Source organism: Heloderma suspectum, chromosome 1 (genome assembly GCF_057233095.1).
Source record: "Heloderma suspectum isolate Gila_16-S chromosome 1, 16-S_ref, whole genome shotgun sequence".
NCBI lineage: Eukaryota > Metazoa > Chordata > Lepidosauria > Squamata > Helodermatidae > Heloderma > Heloderma suspectum.
In genome coordinates, this window is record NC_139458.1 from 53,864,878 (window position 1) to 53,883,041 (window position 18,164).

The following is an 18,164-nucleotide window of genomic DNA, read 5'->3' on the forward strand; positions in this document are numbered from 1 at the left end:
GCCCCTCAACCCACGAAAGGCACGGGATGAAGTCCCCGCCACCCCCACCCCATGAAAGGCATGCGAAACGGAGCACTTACCTGCTCCCATCCGCGCTGCTTTGCAAATGGCGGCCATCCTGGCCGCCATTCGCTTCCTCCTCTTCCTAGCCATGATAGGCTACGTAAATACTTACGTAGCCTATCACGGCTAACGCAGGGACGCCATTTGCATCCCTGCAGAGGCCGTGATAGGCTATGTAAGTATTTACGTAGCCTATCGTGGCTCAATACAGGGACGCAAATGGCGGCGGCTATGACAGCCGTGATTTGCATCCCTGCAGGGCTGCCCAGCAGCCGGATGTTTGGCTGCGGGTGGTTGGAGCTGTCTGGCAGCTCCGCGGCTTGGCCGCGGAGTGGAGGCGGCCAGGCAGGATTCCGGGGGAGGGACGGAGCGCCTCCCTCCCCCGTCGAGGATTCCGGGGGGAGGGACGGAGCGCCTCCCCCCCACCGTGGATGCCCCTGCGTGGAGTCAGGTAAGGGATTCGTACATCCCTACTCCTACCTGGAGGGCCAATTCCAGAAAGTGGTGCTGGGGGATTATTGCTCTGTCCTTTGGCAGTTATGACATGGGGTGCCACAAGACTCTATTTTATCCCCCCCCATGATGTTTAACTTCTACATGAAACCTCTGGGGAGGTTATCCAGACAAATGGACAGATAGACCAGACACCCAGCTCTCTCTCTCCTTTTTATCAAATCCAGGTGAGTGCCTGGGTGCAGTAATGGATTGGATGAGGGACAATAAACTGAGACTCGATCCAGACAAGACAGAGGCACTGTTAGTGGGTGGTTCATCTGCCCAGCTAGGTGATGTTCAGCCTGTTCTGGAGGGGGTTGCACTCCCCCTAAAGGATCAGGTTCATAGTTTGGAGGTGGTCTTAGATCCAGCATTGTCACTAGAAGCACAGGTGGACTCAATGGCACAGAGCACTTTTTATCAGCTTAGGCTGAAATACCAACTACACCCTTATGTGTGGACAGGGATAGCTTAGCTGCAGTTATCCATGCTCTGATAACCTCTCATCGGTATTACTGCAATGCATTATATGTGCGCCTGCCTTTGAAAACAGTCGGGAAACTTCAGCTGTTTCAAAATTGGGCAGCAAGATTGTTATCAGGAACTGGCCAACATGATCATATTATGCCAGTACTTTTCCATCTGCCCTGGCTGCCAGTCCATTTCCAGGCCTGAGTCAAAGTGCTGGTATTAACATTCAGTGCCCTAAATGGCTTGGGGCCAGGTTATCTGAAGGATCATCTCCTCCCATATACACCTACCCGGGCCCTAAGATCATCTTTAGGGGTCCTTCTCAAGGAGCCCCACCAAAGGAAGTGAGGTGGGTTTCTTTTCTGCTGTGGCACCCCAGTTGTGGAATGAGCTCCCCAGAGAGGCTTGCCTGGCTCCTACGTTGTGCTCTTTGTGGCATCGGATTTTCAGTTTCATTTTCCCAGGCATTTTAGTTTTTTGGTTTCTGTTTTAAATCTGGTACTGTATTTTACATCTTTGCACTGCTGCTAGGTTCTATATAGTTTTGTTTTTTATTTTTTATACTGTAGCTTTAAACTTTTATATTATATTTTATTGTCCTGTATTTTATGGTGCTAATTGTTGTGAACCTCCCAGAGAGCTTTGGCTATTGGGCACTATAGAAATGTAATAAATAGATAAATAGATGATTGATAGATAGATGATAGATAGATAGATAGATAGATAGATAGATAGATAGATAGAACATTCTTAATTAAGCCAATGATGTTATCGGTTAAATGGGAGGTCATATATATACCGCTCTATCCACTGCACTCAAATATTCGTGTGAATTACTCAGTGGCAACACAACATAATTGCCAGAAGAACCAAGCTCTTACTAGAACATATGTATTTAACCTTGGCATTATAAACCATTCAAACCCCAATACAAAGCAACAGACTTATGTTTGAATTTCATTGTCAGAGCATCTTAAACCTCTTCATTTCACAACTGACAGTGAACAACATCAAGCTCTGGTTCAAAGCCCTTTTACCATTAACTCATTCATAATGCTCAGAATACTCTGCTTAGCAGAAATTCTACATTTGTGATTTAAATTTCCTACATGGTGTATAATTGGCAACGCCACTTGATCCTTCTGGCATTGCCTTGCATTTTGTTCATCAGGCAATTAATTTAAATCAGGTTTAGATATAGACTTTCAAAAAGAAGTGATTTTATTTTTTGCAAAAAATAAAATTGCAAAATGACTATCTTTTTTTTAAAAAAACACACACACTAGGATTAGAAACAGGTTTTTTTTGGTTTTTTAAAAAAGTTTTGCAATAACTCTAGATAATCCATTTGTCTCAAGGAAAGTGTACAACACCTTATATAATAGAGTTGTGAAAGATCAAAACTCTGCAGTTTACTGTTTGAATTGCTTAGGAATGAAATATATGAAGGATACATACAAAATGTACTGTATGCAAAAAGTGAATGGGGGAAAAGTGAATTTTGCATAATATTGGGACTCTCCATGTGTCGCCTATTACCATGGCGATGTTAATCATAACCATAATTTAGCAACAATCACCAATGTTCTTTACAGCGTACAAGAGATCACTGTCTTTTGGGGATGGAACAAGACATTATAGGAGATCTGTTACTGCCACCAAAAACAGCAGCCCCAAGCCTCCTCCCCACAGCTTCCTGGTAATGATATGGTGTCATCATGCTCAGAGTTCCTTCACCCTTTTCCACTTTGTTAGCTGAAGTGGAGTGGGCGAATGACAATTATGTTACCTTTCATGTTTCCTTATTTGCGCTGGTGGTCAGGAAATTGAGAGCTAAATTTGTTGCTCCATTCTGGATCTCCCCTCTGTTTTTGTTATGGCTTATAACTACACAATACAATTAATGCTACTACTACTAACTGGAGTGGGGGGCAAGGAAACTTGGAGTGAAATGATCTTATGTCAGTCATATTTTCTTTTACTAAACATTACCAGAGAAAGAGGAGGTGGAAGAAGAGAACAAGATGTGGGACTGCTGTTTTCACTGGCAATCATGAGTTACCTATCACTCCCTCTAACAGCAAACTCAGCAGGATTAGACCCAAAACAGAGCCACTGAGAAACAAGAGGGACGTGTCAACATGCTTAGGGTTCTACATGCCCAAGGTCTGTAGAAATACAAACACTCTTTCTTCTTCTTCCTGTGTCATATATCCTCATTGGGCATTGGCAATCACTCTGTCCCAAATAAACTTATTTACTGCTGTTCAAAATAAAGAAGTAGATGTCATTCCCGTCCACTGTCTCAAGTTCCGCAGCCATGATGTCCTACATCATCCAGGTCATCTTTTCCCTCCCACTTTACCTTGCATTAGGAGTTGTAAAGGCCGATATTTCTCATTACACAATATATGACCGAAGCATGATAGCTTCTTTTCTTTTGCACATTTCTGAATTTCTTTGGTCTTCCCAATTTTCTCCATTATGGTGTCATTTGTTACATGCAGTGGTAGCATCATAGCTTGAATACTTCCAGGCGATTTCAGGCAGCTTCTGTGTGAATCCAGGCCTCCACGCCGTACATCAGCACTGAGAAAACGTAGCACCGTAGTATTTTGTGGCTGGGGGGGGGGTTAAGAGGGTAAAAACAAACTCCAAATTTAACCCAATGAGAACTGAGCATGCTCCATGGCCACAGGATGTTGAGTGTCTGTTGCAGGGAGCATGGGAAATTGGGGAGGAAGGAAAATGCAAACGAATATCCCAGAAGAGGGCATGCATAACTGGCTGGAACCCTGAACCTTCCAAACTGCAGCATTTTGTTGCGGCTCCCACCTGTATTTACTTATTTATTACATTTCTATTCTGCCCAATACCCAAAGCTTGAGTCAATATAACCGATCAGCCTCGATAAGTATTTCCAATGCCAAGGGAGACTTGGAGAGAGCAATCCTATGAGAGGAGACGGCCACCTCCGAACTCAGAGGCAACAACCTATCTACTGCAGGGCGGAAGGAGTGGTGAGGAGCACATCTCCTCCATGCTCCAACCACTCTACAGCTGCAGCTAGACAGCCAATTTCATCTGCCTAGCTGCGGGACCTCGGAGCGTGGGGTGGGGAGGATGGGGACAACACATAAGAAGCGTCATACCAACACTTCCGACCTCCCTGCCGCACCCTGCACACAGGAATGCCCCATTTCCCCCACTCCACACTGCTGTTACGAGCGTGGAGTGCGGGACTGATCTGCGCTGCCTACAAGGCGGCAGGGGAGGAGGTGGAAGGCAGTTCTCACGGAACCGACCTCGGAGCACGGGCTCTGAGGTCAGGTCCTGGGAACCGACCAATCCTATGGCCATCTAGCTGCTGTCTAGTGGCCATAGGATTGCTCCCTAAAGCTGTAAAAGTGGCAAGACCAAACTTAGATTCTAACAAATGTTGCAACTGCAAGCATTGCCATCCAGCTGTAGCAGGCAAATCGTATTTGGTGCACAAAGCCGAAAATGAGAAAAATGCATCATCAGGACACACTAATTGATCTGAGGTGAAGATCAACTTGTCCTTCCAAGACCACCACAATAACATCTTACTACTTCTTAATTCTGGATTTCCCCATAAAGTAAATTTAGCATGAGAAAATAGATAAAAATGGAGTCGACGTGACATTATATGCCATGAGTTATATGTTTCTAACAGCCATAACTGTGGGAAGAAACATATCCATTTTAACATGTCAAGAACGTAATGCCACCAAGGTGGAAAATCTAATCTAAGTGGAAAAGACCAAAATTCAGTACAGGTCAGCAAACAGGCCTGATGATATAAAGCAAGATCTGGAAAGTCAAACCCGCCTTCTTTAATTGGAAGTTGAATCCTTTTCAAGGATATTCATGGTGGGGAGGAACCCTCTAAAAATCTGAGCATTGAGTTTTTGAAAATATTTGCCAGGTATTCATAGAGGAATCTCACATATAACATAAACAATCCAAGGTGTAATATTCATCTTAAGTGTATTTACTTTGAACCACTAATTCAACTTTAAAGGTGCCCATCATGAGATAACTCATCATAACTCATATAACTCATGAGATCTCATTAATCAACTTATTAAAATTTAGCTTAATCATGTGAGATATGTCTCTAGGAATAAGTATTCCCAAATAAGTAATAAGATCTGGGCACCATTGACATTGCCAGTTAGCTAATACACTGTGAGATATAGTATCTCCAATCATCATCAGTTCAGACTTTGACCAGTTAACTGAATAACCAGACAAATCACCAAAAGTATTGTTCAATTGCTTCAAAGCTGAAACAGATGAGTGGAGTTTCGAAATAAACAATAAAAGATCATCAGCATAAAGGATAATTTAAAATTCTAAACCATCATGCACAAAGCCATGAATGGTTTTATTGAGTGGTTTATTGAGCCATGGCTCAATACTCTTCTGCATAATAGCACACGCCAGGGTTCCAAGCATAAATCAAATGATGATGGAGGAAGTGGACATCCCTATCTGGTACCTCTTCCAAATAAAAAGAAAGCTGAGAAAAGACTATTGGTCATAACTTGAGCTCCTGGGGTTGAAACATTTTTTTTTTTACCCATTTCAAAAATTCTACAGGGAAGCCAAAATTACTCAATGTAGAAAAAATGATTTTCAGTGAATTTTATCAAAGGCCTTCTCAGTATCCAAAGAAATAATAACAGCCTGGCCTGTTCCATTGGCTCTGGTTTGTGAGCCCAATTGTTTAACTTCATTCTCTGGGTTTCTCTACACCAGGCTTTTATCTTGCACTTTCATCTGAGCTTCTGCTTCTGGATTCTTTGTGGGATTAAGATCAGTTCCTGTACACGTGCTTTTTTTCAGGGATTTCCTTTGTCTGCTAGTTCTATATGTTTCATTATACAGCCACTAGATAGTGCTGTGGTAAAGCGGAATTGTGGGAATGCATGAGCTGTTGGATTTCCATTAAAATTAATATGGTATTGTCCCCATTAAGAAAAAGGTCACGATAATGGTCAGAAAGCACAGGAGAGGGCTGTCATGTAAAGGATCCACAACCTACCGTAAGTGACCAATCACAAACAAACAATAAAAACCTGATGTAGAGAAGCTTTCTGTGTAAAACCCTGTAAGCAGCTTTTAGAGGGGAAAAGGCACTGGCCTACAAATATTCTTTAATATAAATAATTAAGCAGCCCATTCCTGCTCAAAATCAATATATTTCTCATCCTGTCAAGATGGACTTTTTTTTGGTGCCTCTTAAAAATGTATGAAACGGGGTCCCCCCCCAAAAAAAAACTTTGTTTTGACATTTCTCTTAATTGCCGACAACATCATCAGTCTTAATGGTGCTAGGAAATACAGCTACAAGCATCCCAAGTCATTAACAGCAGTACCACTCTCAGCCCTGCTGCATCAAATGAGTTCCCCATCTCTCACTGTCAACTTACCCAGTAAAAGCATGAGTCATCTCACAGAATAAAGACATGAGTCAATTCACAGGAGGATTCCTCTAGTAATACAGTAAGGCACAAATAAGGCAATACAGGATTGGGACAATGTGATGTAGGGATGTACGAAAGTCACTTACCTTTGCGGAGCTTGGATTCGTGGTGGGAGTGAGGTGCTCTGTCCCTCCCCCGGAATCCTCCCTGTGCCGGCTTCGCTCCGTGGCGGCTCCATGGAGCCGCCAGCCAGGGCCTTCCGCAGCCGGAGTTCCGGCCGCGGACGGGCTGCTGTGGATGCAAATGGCGGCTCCATTTACGTAGGCTATTATGGTGAAAAACAAGGGGAATGCAAGTAGCGTAGTGGGCGTCATTTGCGTTCCTTCCCCCCCTCCCCCGTTTTAGCCTACGTAAATATTTACATAGGCTATTACAGCGAAAAAAAAGGAACGCAAATAGCACCCACTACGCTATTTGCACTCCCCTTTTTTTCGCCGTAATAGCCTACGTAAATATTTATGTAGGCTAAAATGGCTAAAAATAGGGAATGCAAATGGAGGCTGCCATAGCCGCTGCCATTTGCATACGCTGTTGTGTGTTTTTTGGCTTGCCGCGATAGGCTATGCAAATACTTACGTAGCCTATCACGGCCTCCACAGGGATGCAAAAGGCGTCCTTGCATTAGCCGTGATAGGCTACATAAGTATTTACGTAGCCTATCACGGCAAGCAAAAAAAACACACAACAGCATACGCAAATGGCAGCAGCTATGGCGGCCTCCATTTGCATTCCCTATTTTTAGCCATTTTAGCCTACATAAATATTTACGTGGGCTATTACGGCGAAAAAAGGGGAACGCAAATAGCTTAGCATTCGCAAGTCAGCACGGACGGCAGCAGGTAAGTGCTCCATTTCGTGCACCTTTTGTGGGTTGGGGGGGCGGGGGCTTCATTCCGCCACGGATTTCGGGGGGCCAAATGCACTGGCATTCGGCCTCACTGAGATCCATGGTGGAATTCTCTGACATCCCTAATGTGAGGTGTCTTTGCTTCCCCATCCACGTTCCCTATCTGGATCTTTCTTTCTTTCTATACCGCCCAATAGCCAAAGCTCTCTGGATGGTTCACAAACATTAAAATCACAGAGTGCCGCATAAAACAATATAAAATATGAAAGCTTAAAACCATTATCTGCGATCTAATTAAAAATGGAACAAAGGGCATTTAGTGCAGGGGACGCACTGGAGGGTCACGGCGTCATGTAAAGTTCCAGCAAACTTCCGTGAAGGAGCAATTTCAATCACAGGTTAAAAGCTCCATGTGAAGAAAGCCTGAGCTTCAGTTTATTGGCCCTTATCCAGTCCATTACCGTGTCCAGGCACTGATTCAGAGCAGCCACTGCCTCACTTGGGTTTGAAGAGAAGAAGAAGTAGAGCTGGGTGTCATTTGGGCCTGAAAGACCAAGGAAAAGTATGAGTGCATGGAGGGTAAGTTGCAAGGAGAGCGCATACCCAATGAAGTGGGAAAAAAATACCACTTGCATTGTTAGTATAGGAATGTGTTACTGAGGTGCCAAGAGTCACGTAGAAAAGAGGATGGTGGCTGATTGACTTACTGTGCATGAGCCACAATGCCTAGCAGGGCCCTTGTCTCTAGAAACTGGAAAATTTCCTCTGAAGGAAGTTGTAACCCCTTGACTCAGTGCTGCACCAAATACTGACCAAAGCCTACATAATGTTCCTTGTTTACTTGTTTATATACAGTCAGGGCCAGAAATATTGGAACAAGGATAACTGTTCTGGCAGTTGGCCTCTGTACACCACCACATTGAAGTTGAAAGGAAACACACCCAGATGGGAGCAAAGTCAGGACTTTCAGCTGTAATTCAAGGGGTTTGGCAAAAGTGGGGCACTAACCATTCAAGAAGGACAGCCAGTGGCATACACACATGCCCATCGTTGGTGGCTCATAAGTAATGGAATGAATGGCTGACAAGCAGCTGCATGGCCAGCTGTGGCCTGTTTCCCGGGTGCCCCATGACCAATCAAGCAGATAAAAGGCCTGGAGGTGGTTCTGAGTGTTACATTCGCATTTGGTAGCTGTTCACTGGAACTCCCAACATGAGGTCCACGTCCACAGAGGTGTCCATGCGAGTGAAGGAGGCCATCATTAGGCTGAGGAAACAAAATAAACCCATCAGAGAGATAGCAAAAACAGTGGAAGTGGCCAACACAACAGTTTGGAACATCCTGAAAAAGAAGGCATTAACTGGCAAGCTCAGCAACAGCAAAAGGTCTGGAAGACCACGGAAGACAACTAAAGTGGATGACCGCAGAATTCTGCTCATGGTGAAGAGGAACCCTTTCACAACATCTAGCCAGGTCAAGAATGCTCTTGCAGAGGTAGGCATGTCATTGTCAACATCTCCAGTCAAGAGACGGCTTTATGAATGTAAATACAGAGGCTTCACAACAAGGTGCCAACCACTGGTAATGCTCAAGAACAGACAGGCCAGATTAGCCTTTGCCAGCAAACACCTAAAAAAGCTTGCCCAGTTTTGGAATAAGATTCTTTGGACTGATGAAACCAAGATTAACTTGTACCAGAATGATGGGAAGAGAAAAGTATGGAGAAGGAAAGGAACAGCTCATGATCCAAAGCATACCACATCATCTGTCAAACATGGTGGAGGCAGTGTTATGGCATGGGCATGTATGGCTGCCAATGGAACCGGGTCACTGGTGTTTATTGATGACCTGACTGCTGATAAAAGCAGCAGGATGAATTCTGAAGTGTATAGGGCTATACTTTCTGCTCAGATTCAGCCGAATGCTGCCAAACTGATAGGACGCCGCTTCATATGGCAGATGGATGACCCAAAACACACAGCAAAAGCTACCCAGGAGTTTCTGAAGGCAAAGAAGTGGGATGTTCTTCAATGGCCAAGTCAGTCACCTGATCTCAACCCAATAGAGCATGCTTTTCATTTACTGAAGACAAAACTAAAGGCAGAAAGACCCACAAACAAGCAGCAGCTGAAGGCAGCTGCAGTGAAGGCCTGGCAAAGCATCTCGAGGGAGGAAACTCAGCATTTGGTCATGTCCATGGGTTCCAGACTTCAAGCAGTCATTGACTGCAAAGGGTTTTCATCCAGGTATTAAAGGTGATCCTTACATTTGAAATGATGTTGGTTTGTTCCATTACTTATGAACCACCAACGATGGGGGGGGGGTGTATGCCACTGACTGTCCTTCCTGAATGGTTAGTGCCTCACTTTTGTCAAACCCCTTGAATTACAGCTGAAAGTCCTGACTTCGCTCCCATCTGGGTGTGTTTCCTTTCAACTTCAATGTGGTGGTGTACAGAGGCCAACTGCCAGAACAGTTATCCTTGTTCCAATATTTCTGGTCCTGACTGTAAATATCAAAGTCGCCTATGGGTCCAGGTCTGGGTCCAGTCCCGAGGGGCCAGGTTGGCAACTCTTGACTGCACTGCATCTTGATGTTCTGGTAATAAACATCCGCTCAAACAAAAAGTTGGTGTCTGTTCTCTGCCCGAGCCCGACAGAAGGGTAAAATTCTGCAACACCACTTAAGTGTGTATATATAGATTGCAACTTGAATCTATGCCTCCACCCTTCCCCTCTCCTGCCCACAAAAGAAAAAAAGAAAGGCATGAGATACCTTTTAAACCTCTGTGGCTATTTTTAAACAGCACACCTTGGGATCTTTGTGTGAAGTTCTAATTTTAAAAAAGAAAAGATTCCTCTCCCTTTTTTCCTGCACACACATATACTCCCTTTACCTTTTCCTTCTTCACTCCTGCAGTTAGAGGTATACTGGCTGTAAACATAGAGAGGTTCTGGACCTTTTCAAGAGAAAAATTAATGTTGTCCTGCCCTTCCCCTTCTGTTTTCTCCTAAACTAACATGCTTCTTGGCTGGGAATTAAGGGGTTCATCACACGGAGCTTTTATCCTGCTATTGAGATGGCTCTGTCACGGAAGTTTGCAGGCTCTTTAGATGACGCTGTTACCCTCCAGGGTGACTCCCGCAATTTCCCCCAGCCCATGCCATGTTTTCCCCAAAGGCAATAAATGTGGTATTTTTTCCAGCCCACAGAACAGGAGCGGCATGACCTCCCCTTGAAATTCTCCAATAGTGGAAGAAACCATTATGTCTGCCTGCTGTGGGCATTTGTTTTCAGTTGCTGGGGGCGTGTGCGATTAGGATGATGAAGGCATTGAGGATGGGAGCGGGGCATGCAGGAGCAGATTTGGCAGGCACGAGGACAAGCATCACCTGTTGATTGCAACTCTTGCTCTGAGAGGAGTCTTGCTGAGGAAGGACTTTCCTGGATTCCCAGGTCTCTGCCATGTAAATCCTTGAGCACATTTTTCAGTTGGAGGGAGAAGAAGATAAAATGCCTCCCTGCAATGAAGGGAGAAACATCTGATCCCCCAACCCACCAAGCTCAGAAGCAACGTCCTGTGTTGATTCAGACCACCCAATTAAGTTCAGTGGGGCTTACTCCCAAGTAAGTGTGCCGAGGGTTGCAGACTTACAGGGCGATCTTATGTCTACTCAGAAGTAAGTCCCATTGAGTTCAATGGGGTTTACTCCCACATAAGTGTGCCAAGGGTTGCAGACTTATGGCACAATCTTACATTTTATGTCTACTCAGAAGTCAGAGGTTTTCCCGGGTCCACGAGAAAAGAGTACAGCACAAGTTAAGCTACGGAAACAAGACCCCCCCCCCTCCTTTTCCTTCTTCACTCGTGCAGTTAGAGGTATACTGGCTGTAAACATAGAGAGGTTCTGGATCTTTTCAAGAGAAAATCTGGCTTTCTGTAACTTGAGCCCATTATTCCGTAGGGATGGATGGAACACTTACCTTCCGTTCTGTTTTGTTTCCGTTGGGGGGGGGAGGCGCTCCGTCCCTCCCCCCCCCCAGAATCCTGCCCGGCTGGCTCTGCTCCGTGGCCAAGCCGCAGAGCCGCCAGCCAGCTCCGGCCGCTGGGCAGCCTGCAGGGATGCAAATGGCAGCTGCCATAGCCGCCGCCATTTGCGTCCCTGTATTTAGCCATGATAGGCTACATAAATATTTATGAAGCCTATCATGTCTGGGTAGGTTAAAAAAAAAAAAAGGCGTATGCAAATGGTGGTGGCTACAGCCGCCGCCATTTGCGTTCCTTATTTTTCACCGTCTTAGTCTACGTAAATATTTACGTAGACTATTACAGCGAAAAGAAAGGGGAACGCAAATAGCGTAGTGGGCGCTATTTGCGTTCCCCTTTCTTTTCGCCGTAATAGTCTCCGTAAATATTTACGTAGACTAAGACGGCGAAAAATAAGGAACGCAAATGGCGGCCGTAGCAGCCGCCATTTGCGTATGCTTTTTTTTTTTTTACCTACCCAGATGTGATAGGCTACATAAGACTTACGGAGCCTATCACGTCAATGTAAAAAAACCAGATCAGACTGCAAATGGTGGCGGCGGCAGCTGGTTGGAAGACCAGCCGCCGCCACCGCAGCAGCCGCTGCTGGAGCCGCCGCCGTCCGGAACATCTGCCCCAGGTAAGCTTCGTCCTGGGAGGATCTGCGGGGGCGCAGAGGGGTAGCAGGCCGTTCTGCCACAGTTTTCGCTACGCTATTTATCTTCGCTATTTGCGTTCCCCTTATTTTCGCCGTCTTAGTCTACGTAAATGTTTACGTAGACTAAGACGTGCCAAAATAAGGAACGCAAATGGTGGCGCCCATGGGTGCCGCTATTTGCGTACGCGCGTGTTTTTTTTTTCTTTTAAATCAGCCGTGATAGGCTACGTAAACATTTACGTAGCCTATCATGGTGTTTTTTAAAAATCTAGCTGTGATAGGCTACGTAAATCTCTATGTAGCCTATCACTTTTTTTGTTTTGTTTTGTTTTTTAACTGGAAATGGCGGTGGCGGCAGCCAGTTGGAAGACTGGCCGCCGCAGCCGCCGCCGCCGCACCGCCACTGGAGCCACCGCCGCCAGGAAAATCCGCCCAAGGTAAGTCCCATCCCGGGGGGGGCAGACCATTCTGCCACCGATTTCGGGGGGCTGAATGCGCTGGCATTCGGCCTCCCCGAGATTCGTGGCGAAATTCTCTGACATCCCTAATTATTCCGTGCCCTGCCATCTGGGATAATCAAGACTAGATCCTGGCCTTCCTGTCTGTGACAACCTTTCAAGTACTTGAAGAGCGCTATCCTATCTCCCCTCAGTCTTCTCTTCTCAAGGCTAAACATGTCTAGTTCTTTCAGTCTCTCCTCATAGGGCTTTGTTTCCAGGATTTCTCCTCATTCTCTCTTTTTTTTATCATTGCTGCCACTTGCTTGCATCCTTCTCACCACCACTGTTGCTTGGGCCAGAGAGAGGCAGCTGAACAAGCAGGTTGCAGTGGTGAAGATGAGGAACAATTCCAGGTGGCTGTTGTTAGCAAGCCCCTGTTGGGGTGTCAGCCCTCACCAGGTGCCCAACAACCATGCCTACCAGTGATGCCAGCCTTGGAGAAGGGTTGTGCTGTAAGACTCGCATTGCCAATGGATAGCTATGTTTCAAGGTCTGTTACAGGAATTAATGAGTATACACATAGACAAACTATCATGTACATAACTTTTTGTCAGATAAGACAAAAAATCCCTATCAAAATGTATGCCAAAAATATCCCTCACATCTATCTCTCCTTCATATTACTTTGTAGCATGTTGGTATCAAAAAATTTCTTTCAGTACAAGACTTACTTGTTTATAGTAATTATTGCTTAGTAATTTTCAAAGATGTAACTTCTAATATAGGTTTTGCTTGAATCAAAACTGAGATCTTATTAGGCTGTTTGATATTTTGTGTGCGTGCATGCAGGTTTGAGGCCTACAGAGGCAAAGGGGGAAAAGGTCAGGCTTAGAGACCTGGAGTTTTTTGTTGGGAGGGGGTAACCCTGAGAGGAGTAGTTTTATTTCTCTGGTTAGGTGTCAGTTTCATTTCCCCAGTTAAGTTTCAGTTCTTCAGGTTTGAAGCAGTACTTTTGGTTTTGATGGAGGAGGGTATATAAAGAGAACGAGAGAGCCAGTAAGAGCAGAGACAACCAGAGTCTGAAGAGAGCACAAGAAGAAGCAGCCTAGAAAAGTCTAAGTGCAGCTAGGATAAACGAACTTGTGTTTTGCAACTATTATTTTCTTTTAAGGCCTTTTGTATCTCTCAGCTCTATTGTGTAAATACCTTTAGTTGTAATTTGTTTGCTTTAAATCTACTAGTAAACTGTTGTGGTTAAACCCTGTGACTAGAGTGTCAGTCACCCCAATGTCTACAGCCTAAACCGCATGTTACTAGGAAAGGGAAGTTTAAAAGAAGGAAGGTGGGACTCTTAAGGAAGCAAGAGATCCTTAAGGGGTTGCTCATGGGGTCCAGGTCATAAGGGGAACCCTGACAGTTGCAAAAAGAGGAAGAGATAAAGACCTAAAGTAGTCAAAAACTTTCTAAGCAAATTGGCACTTGAAGAGAGAGAAAATCTCAAAGTGCCCTCTTCTGGCAGCTGGTAATGGCTAGTAAATTTGATTTAGTTATTGAAAGTTATACAACATATGGTCTCATGTAACAGTATGAAAACCTTATAAGCCAGAATTTACAGCTATTCTCTGTCACATCATTCCCACTGTTAAAAAAAAGTTGCAATGTGGACCCATGTTTAACATATGAGTAAATATAGTTAGAATTTACCCAGATACATACATCCATGGCTGTTTCTGGGGCTGAGGGGTAGGGGAACAAACTTCCCCATTATGAGCCTGTTCCAACAATATGAAGAGGGAACACATACATCCTTCACTGCATCACTTACGTGGCTAGGCAATCTCTCTGCTGGATGGATAGCAGCCGATATGGGGCAGAACACATAACTAATGTGCCATTTTCAGACTTTACTAATACTGCATGTGTACCACATTTCAGCTTTCTGAAACACTGGCTTGGATCAAAAGAACCATGAGTGGAAGAAGAAAATAAGTTAGTGCTGGTCTGTGAACTCTTGTTTAAGAGCTAGCGGAAGGCATCTTGCAGCATAGTGCCACAATGTATCAGGAGTTACGTGATAGTATAAGAAACGGTGAAGAAAGAAAAAAATATGCTCTGGTGTATAAGTCCAGTGCAGTGTCTCATACAAGAGCTAGAACAATTGGAGGAAATCATCTGGATTTGGGGTCAGTTTTCTCATTCTCCTGTGAAATCAGAAACAGCCCTTTGATTGAATGGGAGAGGCTAACCGTTAATAGAAGGGCAACTTTGGATCCAACCCATAGTTGAAACCCCTGTGAGTAAGGCCCAAAAGTATGTGTATAGGTGGGTGTATACCAGCCTTCCCCAACTTGCTGCCCTCCAGATGTTTTGGACTACAGCTCCCAGCATTCTTGCCCATTGGCTATGGGGCTGATGGGAGTTGAAGTCCAGAAGATCTGGAGGGTACCAGGTTGGGTAAGGCTGGTGTATACACACACTCTACATGACAGACAGGGCAGCTATCAAAACATATGGTCAGATACCATGTCTGTGAGCAATTTCCACTGCAAAGTTTGAATCAGAATAGAATATTTCACTGCTTTAGAAGCAGAAACATCAAAACAATTAATGCAAATCATTATTTTAGGATTACTATCATTTATTTAAATGCTTGGGGTTCACTCCTACCCTGCTCCAATTTTGGGGTCCATTTTGGATTATTTCTTGTCCCATAACAAACAACGATTCAACATTATTACATTTAATGATCATCACATAGCCTCAAGATGTCAAATTGCTCTGTTTGATTTTAAAACCAATCACACAGAACAGCAAGCTTATTATTTGCAGTCCAAAATGATACCTGAAGATTTAAAAACAACAAGTTAGTTGTAGTTGACAGCAGAATCTCAAAGTGTTGCTGAAGGGACTATAAGGATTGAATAGATAATATCTCAGAACTAGAAGAAACTCATTGTACTCTTTTCTTAGTTCATCATGGATGGTGCCATACTGTTGCAGTATGTTTCTTTTTTAATTACATACTTGTAACTAATGGCAACTATAAACATAATCATTTCCAGTTCTTAAGCTTCAGCATAGTGATTTTCTTTCAGCAAAGGGTAGTAAAAATAATCCTTCTTTAGAACTCTGGATGTTTTCTCTCCTGAATATCCCTTAATTAGTATGCCATAGGATTAAATTCAGTTACAAGTCTTTTTGCAGCTACAAGAAACGATATAACTAATATTGAGCAGATATGGGGGAGAGGAGAGGGCAATGTGGAGTGTGAGAGTATCCAAATCTTTCAGGCACACTGGCAGGAATTTGCTGCCATCTTCAGGCTTTCAGCAAAATGCATGCACACTAGTAGTATAACTTATCCTTCCAATGATCTTGTTGGAACATGATGAGCAAATTAATTCCCCCCCTCCAAAAACCATAACAAGTTATACAACAAGAAGGCAAAGCTCAGCCTTGTGCCTTGTTGTGCATACTTAATAAGTTGTAATTTGTGTATGTATGTGAGCAAATCTAATTTTCTAAAGGTGTGATTCACCAAGCATTCCTGCAAGATGACTTCCACTGACTTCAGTTGTCAGCATCAGTGCTCAGTAGATTGAATACCTTTTGGTGCTTAATCTAGTTGTATAGTAGATTCATTTAAAGCTGGGGCGGACAACTTTGAGAGGTCCAGGGGCCATTTTTGCTGCCCGGATCTCCCCCCCCTGTGGGCCATGCTTTGTGGGGTACCTCACAGTCCCCACAATAATAATAATAAAAAAACCATGGCAGTGTGCTGCCAAAATTTAGCAGCAAACCCCTCTGTAGTGGCTATGAAGTACTAAAAGGGTCAAATATAACTTCAGAACAAGCTAAATTTATTTATTTATTATTATTATTTATTATTAAATTTATTAATCGCCCATCTGGCTGGTCACCCAGCCACCCTGGGCGATGTACAACATACAATAAAAACAGTTTAAAACAATAAAATTCTACAATAAAAACATTTTCTAAAATACCCTAACCCACCCCAAATGCCTGCTTGAACAACAGCGTTTTTAATGCACGACGGAAGCTCATTAAAGAGGGGGCATGATGGAGTTCCCTAGGGAGGGAGTTCCACAGAGTGGGGGCCACCACAGAAAAGGCCCTCTCCCTCATCCCCACCAGTCTAGCTGTCCTGGCTGATGGGACAGAGAGAAGGCCATCCGAGGCTGATCTTGTTAAGCGGCCTGTCTGGTGCTGCTGGAGGTGCTCCTTAAGATAGGCTGGGCCGGAACCATATAGGGTTTTAAAGGTCAAAACCAACACCTTGAATTTGGCCCGGAAAACAACTGGTAACCAGCGCAACTCCTTCAGCACTGGAGTGATGTGATCTCGCCGGCGGCTGCCTTTAATCAGGTGAGCCGCCGCGTTCTGTACCAGCTGCAGTTTCCGAACCATCTTCAAGGGTAACCCCACGTAGAGCGCATTACAGTAGTCTAAACGAGAGGAGACCAGGGCATGTACTACCGATGGGAGCAGATGGTCAGGAAGGAAGGGGCGCAGCTGCTGTATCAGATGGAGTTGATACAGCGCTGTCCGGCTCACAGCTGACAACTGAGCCTCCATGGACAGCTGGGAGTCTAAAATGACCCCCAGGCTGCGGGCCTGGTCTTTCAAGGGTAGCCGTACCCCATTCAACACCAGGTCAACATCCCCCAGCCTCCTCTTGTACCCCACCAAAAGTACCTCGGTCTTGTCAGGGTTCAGCTTCAGCCTATTCCTCCCCATCCAGCCACTCACCGTCTCCAGACATTTGGACAGGGATTCTACGGCCAACCTTGGTGAAGATTTAAATGAGAGGTAGAGCTGTGTGTCATCTGCATATTGATGACACTGCACCCCAAACCTCCTGATGATAGCCCCCAGCGGCTTCACATAGATGTTAAATAGCATCGGGGAGAGGATGGAACCCTGTGGCACCCCACAAGTAAGTGGCCACGGGTCCGAAACCTCCTCTCCCAGTGCTACCCTCTGGTACCTGCCGGAGAGGAAGGACCGGAACCACCGCAATACGGTGTCCTCAATGCCCAACCCCTCCAGGCGGTCCAGGAGGATACCGTGGTCAACGGTATAGAAAGCCGCTGAGAGGTCGAGGAGAACAAGGAAGGAGCATTCACCCCTATCCAGAGCCCTGAAATTTGACCCTTTCATCACTCCTTAGCACTAAAAGTGGCCATTTTTGCGTTGAAAAATGATTATGTGTTTCTGTCACCAAATTCAGAAGCATGGCAGGGGGTGGCAGGGGCCACATGCGGCCATGTGTTGTCCACCCCTAATTTTAAGCATAAAGAAGTCTAATGTAGACTAGCTAAACTACAGCAGCTAGAGATATTCGACATCACTCACCTTGCTTTTTCTTACATTCTTCTCCTTTTCCTATCCTTTTCTCTTGTTGCACTGGGAACAAGAGGCTGCTATCAAGTTGGCAATTTTTTATTATCTGATATGACAGAAAGCATACAAATCCATTACAGGTAGCCAGATGTTAACACTCAGCAATGCATACCTCCCGCATTCTTCTTTCAATTCAGATAAATTATTTAGAATCACAATAATTGACCTTGGAATAAAGCAGCACAAGACAAGTTTCCACATTCTGCTTTATAAATATAGGTGTGTG